At 40.5% G+C, this 13,068-nt stretch overlaps 1 protein-coding gene across 2 annotated transcripts in view; it reads left to right on the forward strand.

The window, feature by feature from the left end:
• The window catches only part of ADCY2 (adenylate cyclase 2), a 201,854-nt gene that overhangs the window by 37,822 nt on the left and 150,964 nt on the right, over window positions 1-13,068 (forward strand). The gene's annotated exons all lie outside the window — the stretch shown is intronic.

Consider the following 13,068-nt stretch of genomic DNA (forward strand, 5'->3'; position numbering starts at 1 on the left):
GATCCCATCTCTCCCAAGCAGGTGTCACTCTTCAAACAGCATCCCATGATCGTAGAAACCAAAACCCTGTAGCCAACAGCAGCTATGCAGCCAGTTGTTTAACTCACAGTATCTGTGAGTTAAACTCACAGTATCACAGTGCTCCTCCTGCCATCCTTGTGCCTCCCTGGGAGGGTCAAGGAGAAAACCACCTGGGCCCCCAGACCCCTGACCACCAACCCCAGAGCTCTGTAGTCACATTTGATACTTTACAAATTACCCTTGGCAGTATCATTGGTGCTCATATAGAAGGGCGGCAGAGGGTAATAGTCAGAGGGGTGAACAAGCATTGGCAGTTGCTTGTTCACAACATCCCAGATCTGAGCCCCCAGCAAGCAGCAAACCTCTCTAGACAGTGAGTCAGGTGGCAGCTAGGTGCCTCTGTCCCCTCCAGCAGGGAGTCACCCACTGCTATCCCTCACCACTCCCTCCAGGTGCTCCTGCATGGCACAGGGTCCGTTAGCCCAGATGCTTCACTCAAACACATGCCCATCTCCTCCTCAGCTTTGAGGGCAGTGAACCTGTTCAGTAGCTACAAGCCTTCAGGAGGAGCAGGAGCCTTCCTCTGGGTACGAGGAGTCATCAACTTCCAGCCTTCACCGTCCTTGGAGTTGCCACTTACTGTCCCACAAGGCACAGGCTCTGCCTGCATCTCCACTGCCGAAGGTGGTTGGGGCTCTTGAAGTACACGGTCTCCGAGAAGATCCTGTCCATCTCTCGCTCGTCCTCTCTGATGCTGCGTAGCCTGCTGGCTTCCTCCTGTAACTCCTTGACCTGGTGACACAATTCATCAACAAAAGCCACCTTCAGCAGGAAAGCTGACTGCCAGCCCCAGCCTCACGGAGCAGTCCTAGGCACTCCCTGCTGCCTGAGACTTGCAGAGCTGCACCCTCCGTCGGAAGGTCGATCTGGGTGGAAACCTTCAACGGGGTAGACGCAATGACTCCAACAGCTACTGGGGAGCGTGCCCTGGGATGTGTCACAACCATACCTGAGAACATGTATACCGCTTTGAACGCAGACGAGGACGCCTTCTCTGTGCCCTGCTGCACGAACTGCTGCGCCCACTGTTGTGCCTGTTGGCTGCATACTGACAATGCAGTATCAGTCAGAGTTCCTAAGTCGTATAGAGGTTCTGTGGATGGATAGTAACTTCTATCTCTTTATTTTACCCATTGATAAAGATAGCAAATCCAGCATTTCCAAAATGTTCTTTATATTAATGCAGTGCGCTCAGGATCCCTCTTTTAGCAGGACAGGCAACGTTTTACTGCAGCTACTGGTCAGCAATGAAAAGCAGGACTGCCAAAGAGTAATTTCTTCAAGAGCTACGTTTTATCTTACAAAACACAAAGGGAAACCAAGCAAAAACTCTGCAAAGACTGTAGAGACAAGTCTGAAGGTTAAACAATTATCCTGTCTGAAATTTTGATTGATTTTAAGTACCTGCTTTTAGAGGAAAACAGGAAGGCAGGCATCATTTGAAGCCCATTTTAGAATGCCACCCTTACAGTAGAGTTGTTTCCATGGAATCCCACAAGGATTTTGTGCATTCGAAAACTTCAGTTGCTCAGAGAAATCATATGGGTCATTGCTTTGCCTGAATTATCTATGCTCTTTTGTAAAACTGAGAGGCTAAATCTCTTCAAAGAAGATAGTACCCCAGCCCTCCTGAACCACTAAGGGCTGAATTCCCCTGTAACGAAATACCAGTGTTAAATATGACTGACTTTGAATTATGGATTTTATCTTACGTTTAAATTCATGCATTTCATAAGTGGTGAAGGCCAAACACTGAGTGTGTTTAGACTGACGCATTGCCATTGCTTTGCTGAGTGAATACCGTACTGAAAGATGCTATACTGGCAAAGAAAGTCATGAAAACAGAGTCAATGAAAGAAGTTCCTAAGAGCAAATGTTTATGAGCTACATGCATCTTTTCATTAACTATGGGCAGCTGAAGCCCAGACAGCAAAATAAACAAGGAGAACTTTGTGAGTGCTCGGTGTGTTCCTGGACAAAACTCGCTCTGTTGCTAGTATAAATTGATTTAAATCTAGAGGATGCTGAGGGAGTTAAAAAAAAAATTACTGATGATAAAAACTATTGTAGGGCGCATTATAAATAGATCGGCCACATAATTTTATCTCTACCTGAGTACTGCTAATTGCTAATTTTTCACCGAAACTCTCATATTGTAAGTATGAAGAAATATTATGCACGTGCTCTTCTTCTGGACAAATATTTCCATTTTCTCAGCTTCTTCAACTTTGTGGGTAATCAGCATAGTTTTGTACTCCCCATATAAAGAGTAAAAGAAGATTTATGCATAGCCTTTTCAAAAACAAAAAAAGGCACTGAGCAGTGTTTAGATTTTTTAAATATGATCTCACCATTATTTTCCAATGTGTAAACAGCTCCTGAAGTTGCTAGGGGTTGTTTCACATTTGGGAATGAGTTTGACCTTTGCAATTGCCCGTGGGTGAGTAAGGGTTTAGTGAGATAATCCATCCCTATAAATATGTTGACCATACCGTGAAGAAGTTTGGGAGCCTCCTGCAAAGCACTGGATTTTCCTGTTCTCCTAGGAAAGCCGGTAAATGAGGTTTTTCATCTCAGGATGATTTTTATCTTTATAGTTTGTAGAGAGAATATCCTCATGAAATTTGATATAGACATTAAAAGTTTATTAATTCCTTTGCAGGCTAACATAAGCAATAAGAGAAAGACTGTTCTTCCCTTCTGTTGAGCACACCAGCTCTAAACGGTATGGATTACTTAACAGAAAACAACTGTGCCCGATTTGGGTGTGTATCAGGCAAAGAATTGATGCTTGCTTTTCCTTTACTTAACACTTAACTGATCAAGGTGTCACAGTTTTTTGTTATCTACTTTTTGTCAAATAAGCGCTGTCTGGCATGAGTCCTGCTGAGAAATGATGTGCTCGCATGCCCGACATAGTACTAATTGAAGGGCAGCAGAAGGGCCGCCGATGTCAGTGCTGTACTGGTCTTACGGTCCTCGTTGTTTGGATTGCGTGAAAGACAGTGGAGTTTTTAACATTTTCAGAGGATGTGGATTTTTTATTTTTATTTTTATTTTTTAAAGATCTGGGTATAGCAAATTAATACTCTCAAAGGGCAGCTGTCTTGCATGAAGGGAGGGCTGATTTATAACTGGAGCTTCTGTTACTGATAAGAACTTAGGTAGGAGGTTTCATATGATTAAACCTAAGCAAATTGATGCTTTTTTTTTCTTTTTCTTTTTGCCCTATATAGTCTGCAGGGAACTTATAAATACTGTGCCTCATACACTCCCTGCGTTTTTTAATTCCAGTTACTAGGAGAAAAATCTCCACTGCTTAAATGGTAAATACATCTCACACATCTACGTGGTATAACCGCATGAAGATTTTTTTAAGTTTTGGCGATCTTTTCTTCTTTTCCAGAATAAGTTTCTCTGAGGCTGGAATGGGTAGATGTTCCTGTTACCAGAACTTATTCTGGTGCGGTTGGTGGTTGTCGAAAAGGTGCGTTTCCCGTTTTCTAGGTCTCTGTAGACTGGTGGTCTGAAGGAGCTCCTGGCTGGCGGATGCAGGACTGCAATCGCATGCTGAGCACCTGCCTCGAAGGCTGGCTATCATTCACCTCCCTGCACATTTTCTTGACCTCTTCACCTCTTAACTTGGCCTCCTGGTCCCTCCTGTGTTTGGATCATTGCATTAACTCTTCCGCATAGTCTTCGAGCAGTCAGAGAGTCAGGCCTTTTGCATGTGTGGCCTTGGAGCTGCTCCTTGTGTTGTGCGGTTCGTGGCGTAGACCTAGTAGTCGCTTCTGGAGGTAGGACCCGCTGATTTATTTCAGTAGAAGAGAGCACTGTTTTTTTACCAGAAATACAGGAAGAGGAGAAAAAAACCCTCCTGTTTTGTAGTCTTCAGAGGTCTGAGTGTGTAACAGATGGGGAGAGAGATGAAAGCTGAGCTGAAAAAACTTAAAGAAAGAACAGTAGATAAATAAAGGCAATAAGAGGCAAATTTAGGAAGAGAAGAGGGTATAAGTATTTTTAATTCTTATGTCTGAGAATTCTCAGTGAAATAGCCACATATTTTAGCTTCAGTGAATCCTTCCTTTCGCTTAAAAAGAGCATATTTCTTCCTTGATGGTTGCAAACAAGAGTTAAGACAAAACAGGTCATAATCTGCACATGCAGAAACCCAAAACCAGGGAAAATTATCTTTGATTTGACACCAGAAAGATTTTTGTAAACAGTGCTGGGCCTGGAGATGCAAGGTCCGGTCAACACCGTGCTCGGGAAAGGACAGTCTGGGACTTAATCAGGAAGTCGCTCAAAAAGGGTTTGGTCTGTTGATTAAAAAAACCAAAAGGTAGCATTTCCCCTTCTAAAACAAATTTCATCCTCTTCCAGATTTCTTTCTTCAAAGGACAGACCTACTGAGCGTACCAGCACTACTGTACTGCTGCCCAAGGGAAAATATTAGTTTGATGGACTAAGGGCACTGTGTAGTTGCCTACCCTGGGAACAAGCAACTATACTGTGCCACTGCAGTTTTTCTTTCTTTTTCAACCTCACAGATAACATAGGACAAAACATAAAGCAAGGTGGGGGAAAAGAAAAAAAAGAGGATTGTGGCATGCAGCTGGACTCCACAGGAGTTAGCAATTTGCCTTTACTTCACAGTTAAATTAACACACAAGTTTTCTTGACTGCCCTGAGTTGTAAAGATGTTGTTCCACAAGTGGAAGTAAAAGAAACATTTGCATCAGAACAAAACTGTCTTTGGTGGAGATGCATGGAGAGGCTTCAGGCAGAGTGAATGGCCGTGAATGCTGCGTTTCAGCTCCTTGTTCTCATAAGGCATAATATATTTGGAAGCCAATAATCTGAAAATAAAGCATCAGTAGAATTTTGAAGCATATTAGCACTCTTTTTTGATGAAAATTACAGTAACATCTCGTTAACTTGTGCACCATGAGTTAAAATTGCTGTTATAGAAGAGCATTTGGCCTAGAATAGTACCTGGAAGCATATTTTGGTATGGGGGTACTAGAATATCTTGACATTTACGTGTAGTAAGCGTTTTGCCAGTCTCTCCCTCAACTTCATTCTTGTCGCGTATCAGTTGTAGCAAGTAGCTGCTCTAGTTTCTTACCACGTCTTTTTTTCTGCACAGTTCTCTCTCCAAGCTTTAACCATGCTGCTGTATTATTTAGGCTCGGTACAATTTTTGACCAGGAAAGTATGGCAGAGATAAGACAAAATAGACTGGAAGTGCTGCAGCAGGGCTCTTTTTTTTTGTCAGCGCTCCGCCTTTGGTCTAGGAACAACTGGAAAATGCAGACCTAAAGACAGGCAAGCAAAAGAAAATGAGGTTTGGATTTTGTCTAGCTATAAACCAGCAAATTCAAGGTCAAATTTTGGACCTCCAGGGTCACTTGGCCTATAAAGAAGTAAATATTGCTGTGAAACGTTTTAAATCAAATTAAGAAGTCAAGCACATTTGGTGTGGTTGGTCATTCGATCTTGCTATAGTGTGGTGTTTCGAGCTCTCTCTGGAAGTGCTTTGAATTGTGGCAAATATCCTGGCGTTCTGACGGAAGCATCTGTGTTTACTCTCATTTCACAAAGCTGAAAATAAGGAACAGAATAAAAGAGACGAGTGAGAAAAGCATTGAGCAAGGTCTAAGGGAGAGAGTGCTAAAGACCTATGTTACTGTCCCTAGAGAGTTGCAGCCACCTTTCTGAGCATATTGCCTCCCATCGATTCTTCACCAAGGAAGCTGTATTCCCCTTCAAGATATCATCAAGGGTTAGAGTACACAGTGAAAATCCACTGATTCAGGTGCAAAGCCTTGGTAGGTTGAAAGAAAGCTCTCGTTTTAAAAAAAAAGGAAAAAAAAAGATTTTTTCAAGGTAAAATTAAAAAACTGTCTCTAATAAAAGCAGAATCTCCATGTTTGAGACTTTTGTTAGGCACATAGGATAACATTTCAAGAGAATAATCTGAAGCATTATTGAGCAGAGATGGGGGTCTAGATTTAAAGCTGTCAGTTTCAATCAAAAAATCTATTTATTATCACCATTCAAAAAATAGTGACCATTGATTTATGTGTTTAATAAAAGGGAAATATCTAATGCATCAATTGGTAGCTGAGGAAATGACCTTAAATCTGAGGCCTATTTTCTGGCAGTACATTAATTATTATTTTTCTATAACCTCCCAAGAGGATGGAATTAATGACACATCAGGAGGTGTAAAGTGTTTTATTTCTAAGGTCAGTGGCTATGCTTACTTTTCTAGAGAAGTGCTTAAAACAGCAGACCTTTGTTTTTTTTACCAAGGGAAGCCTTAAAGGAATAATGACATTAAAAAAAAAAAAAGCATATGAAATTATTGTCCAAGGTTAATAGAGTGAATTTTATCAACAATAACATTTTCATTTAGACTTTTATGTCAAAGGTCAAATGGAAAGTGTGAAAGTCAGTTTGACTTTTGCTTGTCCTACCTGCTAATTTCAGAGTTTCTTGACAAATGAGGTCACCTTGACACAGTTTGTCACCTTGAAGACTCAAGCAGATGTCCTCTTCCTCTACGTTTGCGTATGTGGCATTAGCAGGCCCTTGCCATGGTTACTGACTACGTGAACGAGAACTGTGGCTTTGCTGCTATGGAATATACATATATATATATATATGTGGAATATATATATTTAACTAGGTCTTTGCCTGTCCCTGATGTAATAGTTACATATATTGCTTCTCTGTGAAAACTAGTTTGGGATTTCAGATTTGGAGTTACTCATCTGAGGAAGGGAATAGCTCATCTATTCCAGCAGGAGGAGCTTTTTGTCACGAATGACAAACCGGTCCCTTAGGAACCCAGTGACATCGGTGGAGCTGAGCTTGGACGAACACTTCTGCCTGCCCACAGCTCGTTCTTTTAATGTTTTTCTGCCATAGAAATTGCTGAAAAGTGGGAAAATAGAATGATCCAAAATACTAGTGATAGTTATTACCTTTTTTTAGCCTCATAATTGCTCTTACATTATTACACTCTTTGTGTAAACTGAAGGACCTCCGGTCCAGCATGGTTATTAAAAGTGTGCTCTTTATGCTTACTGTGTGATAGCCTAGGGACATTACAGCTCTTTTCTGGTTATCATCTTGCTTCTTGCCTTTTCTACAAATTATTTCACCTTCTTGACCTGGGCCTGCGGATTTTCCCCTTGTTGTTAAGGAAAAATTAACGGTTCCTAGTATCCATTTCTATGGTGGTAAATGAAATCCAAGAAATCCCCCCAAAATCCAAAGCAAGTAATGAGTGGAAAAAGCAAAGATTCATATGTCATCGTGAAAAAAGGACAGCACCCAGGTAGACGGGTGCCTGGTTATTTTTAAGGCTTAAAATCCAATTTTCTCTGTAACATCTAGGTATTTTCCACCTACAGGCAGCAGCAGTAGCCTGGCTGCTAGCGAATATCAGTTTCCACTAGGGTTTCCAAGGTCAACATTATATTTGGTCCGGATTTTTTCTTTTTGAAGGAAAAGGTTTGATTTTTTTTTTTTTAATGAGATTAGTGGGCTTTTGGGAGTATAGAGTAGCGTTTTTACTATGATCATCTTTTTTTTTCATATTCTTGCTTCAAAAATGAAGGGGATATTTTCTTTATACATGGAACTACCTATCCAGGCTAAAAATACATATATAATACCATTTGAAAAGGGAGGTTTCTGGATTTGACTCCCACTCAGAACCTGCTTCTAGCCATAGAAGGATCAAATGTATTGGACCTAGAAACTGCTACATTAGGTGTTAATAACCGATTTTAGGTGCACTGGCCAGAACATATGAAGACGAGGAGGGAGGAGGGGGACATTCAGAGCTCTGTCAAACATCTTCAAAAATATTTTTCGGCAAAGTATGTGGAATATTACAAGACAGCAGAAATTATTTAGAGGAGATTGTTTAATGTCGTTACAAGAGTGGCACGGATCAAGATGGAACAGGGGGAGCATTTACAGCCCTGCGCTCTGCTTTTCCCATGCCCCCTTCGAAACTGCGTTGATGCTCCTTGCTGTCTCGGCAAATCGTCAGTTGGGAAGATTTTGGGGAGGCAAGATCTCAACGTTCAGTTCAGTACGTGGTCCAAACTGAAGCAGAGACGAGCCTGAGTGGGGGGAAGGGAGAGGATGAAGCGTGCTCATAACTACTAATTCTGCACAAATTGGTGTGCTGGTTCCTTTATTGCAGTGCCTAACGCTGAGTGTGCGAATAAATCCATGGGGCCAGAGAAGAAGTTTGGGACAACGTAAGTGGATTTAAGGGGAAAAAAAACACCCTGTGTTGCAAAAGAAAAACATTTTTGATAAAATGACATGCTAGGTAATGCACACTGGGATTTCACATTCAATTGAGACTTACTACTTGCTTCTCTTATATTCTCTTACTTATATTCTCCCATCTGGTAATATTTGCACTGAAATGCTTTGCCGTCTACTTATTTGCATTCTGAAGCTTTGGGAATTTGCGCCACTGCTAACTTCAATTTCATTTTATTTACCATTTCTCCAAGGATTTTTTTTTTTTTTAGCTATTGCCCAGCTGTTGAACTGAGTTAAAGCAGTGTAGTGTACAAAGTCAGTAAAAATGTAAAAACAAACGAACTTACAAAATTTATTTTTACTATCTTAATCCAAACCCATTCTTACTTTACCAAGCTTGACTCTGGTCTCACACCACTATATATCAAAAATAAGTTCTCCGATTCCAACGTACTGTCATCAGGCAAGTGAGAACAGAATTAAGCCCACGCTTTCTCCCTCCCATCAAGCTTTTTTGTTCTGCTGTTTGTATAAAAGAAAATTACGGAATAAAATGCATTATTATTTCATGAGCAGTATTTGGCATGTATAGTACCTAAAAGGGTTGAAAAGGAGCAGTTGGGGTTTGGCTGTGCTATGGATAAATGCTGACCATCATTCTGAGCTAAGCATGTAGACTAGCTTGACTGAGAAGTTGCAGAGGGTACAAGAGTTTTGGCTTTTCATGTGTGAACAGCTTGCGTGACAATGCAAAAGGAGTTTGAACTCTTGTCTCTCAGCCTCTCCTGGTCCTGTGTAATCCCATCTGGATTAAATTTGTGAATTTGCTTTCCCTCCCCCCCCATTACGTAGTATGGAAACATCTGTCAGAGTGGGGCGGCAACAGAAGAACATGCCCATTTTTCCCCTTTCTGTGGGATGTTGGCTGCAGTAAGAGTCACGTAACTTGACTCTGCTTCTATGTGCCTGCTATTTTGATAAAGAGATACTGACTCGGGAAGGAATAGTTTTCATATGCTTAAAGAAAAAATAATAAAATCTCTCATGTTGGTAACACATAGAAAGAGGAAGGAAATGACTGAGAAACAAGTAAGTTGCTTCTATAATTTTACAAGACAAGAGAATGCTGAACTATTTCCATAACGTTAATAAGAGTAAAAGGAATTGGCAGATTTGATCCTGTAGCCCATGAACCCGTAAGATGAAATCTGAGGGAAAATTCTTGCATGCAGATATAGTAATGTGCCTGAACATTGTCCTGCGAGACTTTGGTGCCGGAGGCTAGGAAGTTTTTCCTTACTGTTAAGACTCTATGCTGGAAAGGAATGGATAGTGTAGAGAAACATATTCTCTCACATGAAAATGTAGATGAAAATACCCTAATATAGACAATAAATGTTTACATGGCTTTTATATTAACTAAAACATGTCTTATAATAAAAATTATAATCTCTGTGGTACAGAAGAAATTAAAATTGAAATAATATTTTTACCTAGAAATAGAAAAGGAGATACATAAGTCATCTTTTATTCCATCTTCTGTACAGTGATCACAAATATTGCCTTAACTGCAAGTTTGGTTATCTGTGTCTTCTGAGAGCTATATTTAGAAAAGCAATCTGTGATTGCAAGAGCTGCCGCTGAATGCACCAGTGTTTATAGTGGTCTGTTTTTGAGTTTTAATCCTGTCATCTTTAATTCATTCTTCTTTCCATTTCTAGCTAAACCTTTCATTAAACTATTCCTGTAGGAATAAGGTGCTTCTAGAGGTGGACTGGATGCAGAATAATCACCAGATTTGTCCATTATTACCTCGAAATACAGAGAATTGCAACTGTGGAGTTCTGTTTCTGGTTTCCTATGTCATACCGGGGAAATAATTACCGCATCTGTAAGATGTGTATCATTAGCATCTCTAATGAGAATTCAGAGGTACTTTCATGAATGTTTAGAAGTACGAGACTGGGAATACTGAAGGCCTGAGATATTTAGTATTCTTTCTGTTTCCTCTTCTTGATAAGTACTGACTTACCTCTTTCCGGTGCCTTTATGGTGCGCTGGCACACGCTGGCTTATTTTAAGCACTGAGGATAATTATGTTCATCTAATCACTCTGTGACTCGTCAGTGCTTACTAGTTGCTAAGTCATGTTCCTGACGCAGCTATGTTGCATTAGCATCTGCAGAAGGTGAAGATACATAAGTCTCAATGGATTGGAGCAGGCAGTGCATTAGAATTAGTAGTTCGGTATCAACCTTTTAGCATGTTGCTGCAGCCATGCTACTTTCGTTGACATGCCTTCCATGAATGGAAGAAATAGATGTGGATTATTATTTCTGATGCAAGGGAATAGATTAGATGGACTGAAGTGTCTTCATAATTGTTCTAAGCTTGCTGGAAGACTCTTAGAGAGAAAGCATTTCTTATGTGTTTCAGAAGTCATCGGCTGGTGCTCCTCACCGCAAGACATTCCTTCCATACAAACTCCTGCTTTTCCAGTTTCCAGACACTTCATGTAACTTGATACTTATTTTTACATTCTCTGGAGATAAGTACTGAGTGCTGAGCGCTGTGAAAGCATGGTTCGGTATCTCCTTTTTATGGATTGCAACTTTGACAGGGATGGGATTGGCTAGTTAACCCACCAGCCATCTATAACACAACCCAGGTTAAAATAATTGTAAAATAAATGATTTACTTAGAAAATCTAAATAGAAGTGTACATTTGTAAATGTCTTTGAGATGGGATATCAAAAGTGAAGGAAAATAACACTTATATTTAGTTGTCCTTAGATCAGCTCCAAAGGCTTCTCTCATTCCAGCTGGTTGTTTGTGGCATTTATCTAACCATGTGGCAAGGCGTCATGTTCTTATGTATAGGAAACCTGTTCTCACGGAAAGTGTACATCTTCAAGTATTCACTCATGGTATAATATACATGTCAATCCAGGCTTTGGATCTGGACATGTAAGTTTCCTTTATACCCAGTCTGGTCTCAGATTCTGTTCAGATTCACGTCTTCATCCCTTTCTGCGTTCTTCTTACATGGATAAAGCCGTTCCTTCCTAAAGGAAGAGGGAGTTCTTAAGCCTCCTCGCACTGGACTGTTGAAAGACCCAGTGCTGTGTCCAGTGATCAGCCTACAAACAACCAGCTTGCTGTGACGTGAAACACTCTTCCCTCTGCAGTGTTCATGCTCTAGGTATAGTCTTTCCATTCCTTGAATTTTATATTGTGTATTGCAGCTGGAGCTTGTCAGACATACTTTTTCCAGCCATATAAATGGAATTAATACCTATGACTTATTGGTTTAGATTAGACACAGTGGTAATCAGGCACTTGGCTATGACCGACTTCAAACCTACCACACCACTGCAAGAAGCGGGAGAGAACTGGCATGCTAGTGGAGGCAAGCAGAAATGTATCTGGCTGCTCCCAAGCGGTTCCATTATTTTCCATCTGAGAAATATCAGAGAAAATCCCAGGGGACGTTTGTCCCTGGCCTGAAGCATGTCTTGTGCTGGGTGTTGTAAGGCTCTGTTGCCATACTGAGCAAGAAAGCTCAATCTATCTAGAGAGAAGGAATGAAATAGCTTAGTTTGTGTGAGAATATATATTGGTATAGATTTGGGGTCATGCTAGTGTATTAATTCTTGGAGTAGGCTACAGGTTAAAATAGGATAGGGTAGAATAAAGGATGCAAGACATACTATGTATAGAAGACATAGGATGCATGCTTAGTTTACCTCTCTGGCTTATTTAAAGGCTTGGGGCTTTGAATTGGCCACAAGAATAGACTTTTTTCACATTGGCTATCATGGAGCTGGTATGAATTCCAGCTTACCTCACAGAGGGCCTGTTTCTGAAGTCTACAGTAGATTTTTTAAATTTACTTTGTTTGCACTAAATCAATTCAGCAGTGACTTTAGATTTGGCATAGCATGGCCATTCTGTAGCTGGCCAGTCTCCTCAGAAATTTATCGAGTGTATCGTCCGATGACTGTATTATACGTCTGTAGGCCATGCATGATTTCTATTGGTTTCCATAGTATGATCCACAAATGTTTATGAGGAGATAGCATTTAGCCATATCTGTTAATCTAAGTGTCCATGTGTTTCCATCCATTACTGTTCCCATGAACAATCCGATGTCAAAAAAAAAAAAAGAGTGGATCACTACTGCAACCTGTACTGTTGTAGTAAGTGAGAGGACTGCATATGTATTTTGCTCTGTGGTTGCATTATCTCTTTTGTCGTATCATTCTCGACAATATTTGGAGATTCTCACCCTGATTTTCCGACTATTTTTGCCATGGATAAAATTCTGCAGTGCCATTAGTTCAGTGAGACTGTTGCATAATTTGAGCAGAATGTGACAATTTCTTTTTCAACCCTTTTTGATGCTTTTTCTACTAACCTTGATAATTGCAGTCTTATCTACTAAGATCAGGCAATGGATTGGATTTAGGGGTCCAGCTTTGGCAGTGATTTGGGGTTGATTATGTCAAAAAAGAAACGATTGGCATTCCCCTTGTTGTGAGGAGTTTGCCTTGCTCTGTTCACAGGCAAAACTGGACATCATGACCAATAATACAAATATTATTTCCTGTTATAAGAAAAATGAAAGAACAACTCAGCATTTTTTATGGTACATTTCCCTAGTTAAAGCTTTTCGTTTAGTTAACTCTT

Source organism: Struthio camelus, chromosome 2 (genome assembly GCF_040807025.1).
Source record: "Struthio camelus isolate bStrCam1 chromosome 2, bStrCam1.hap1, whole genome shotgun sequence".
NCBI classification, from domain to species: domain Eukaryota; kingdom Metazoa; phylum Chordata; class Aves; order Struthioniformes; family Struthionidae; genus Struthio; species Struthio camelus.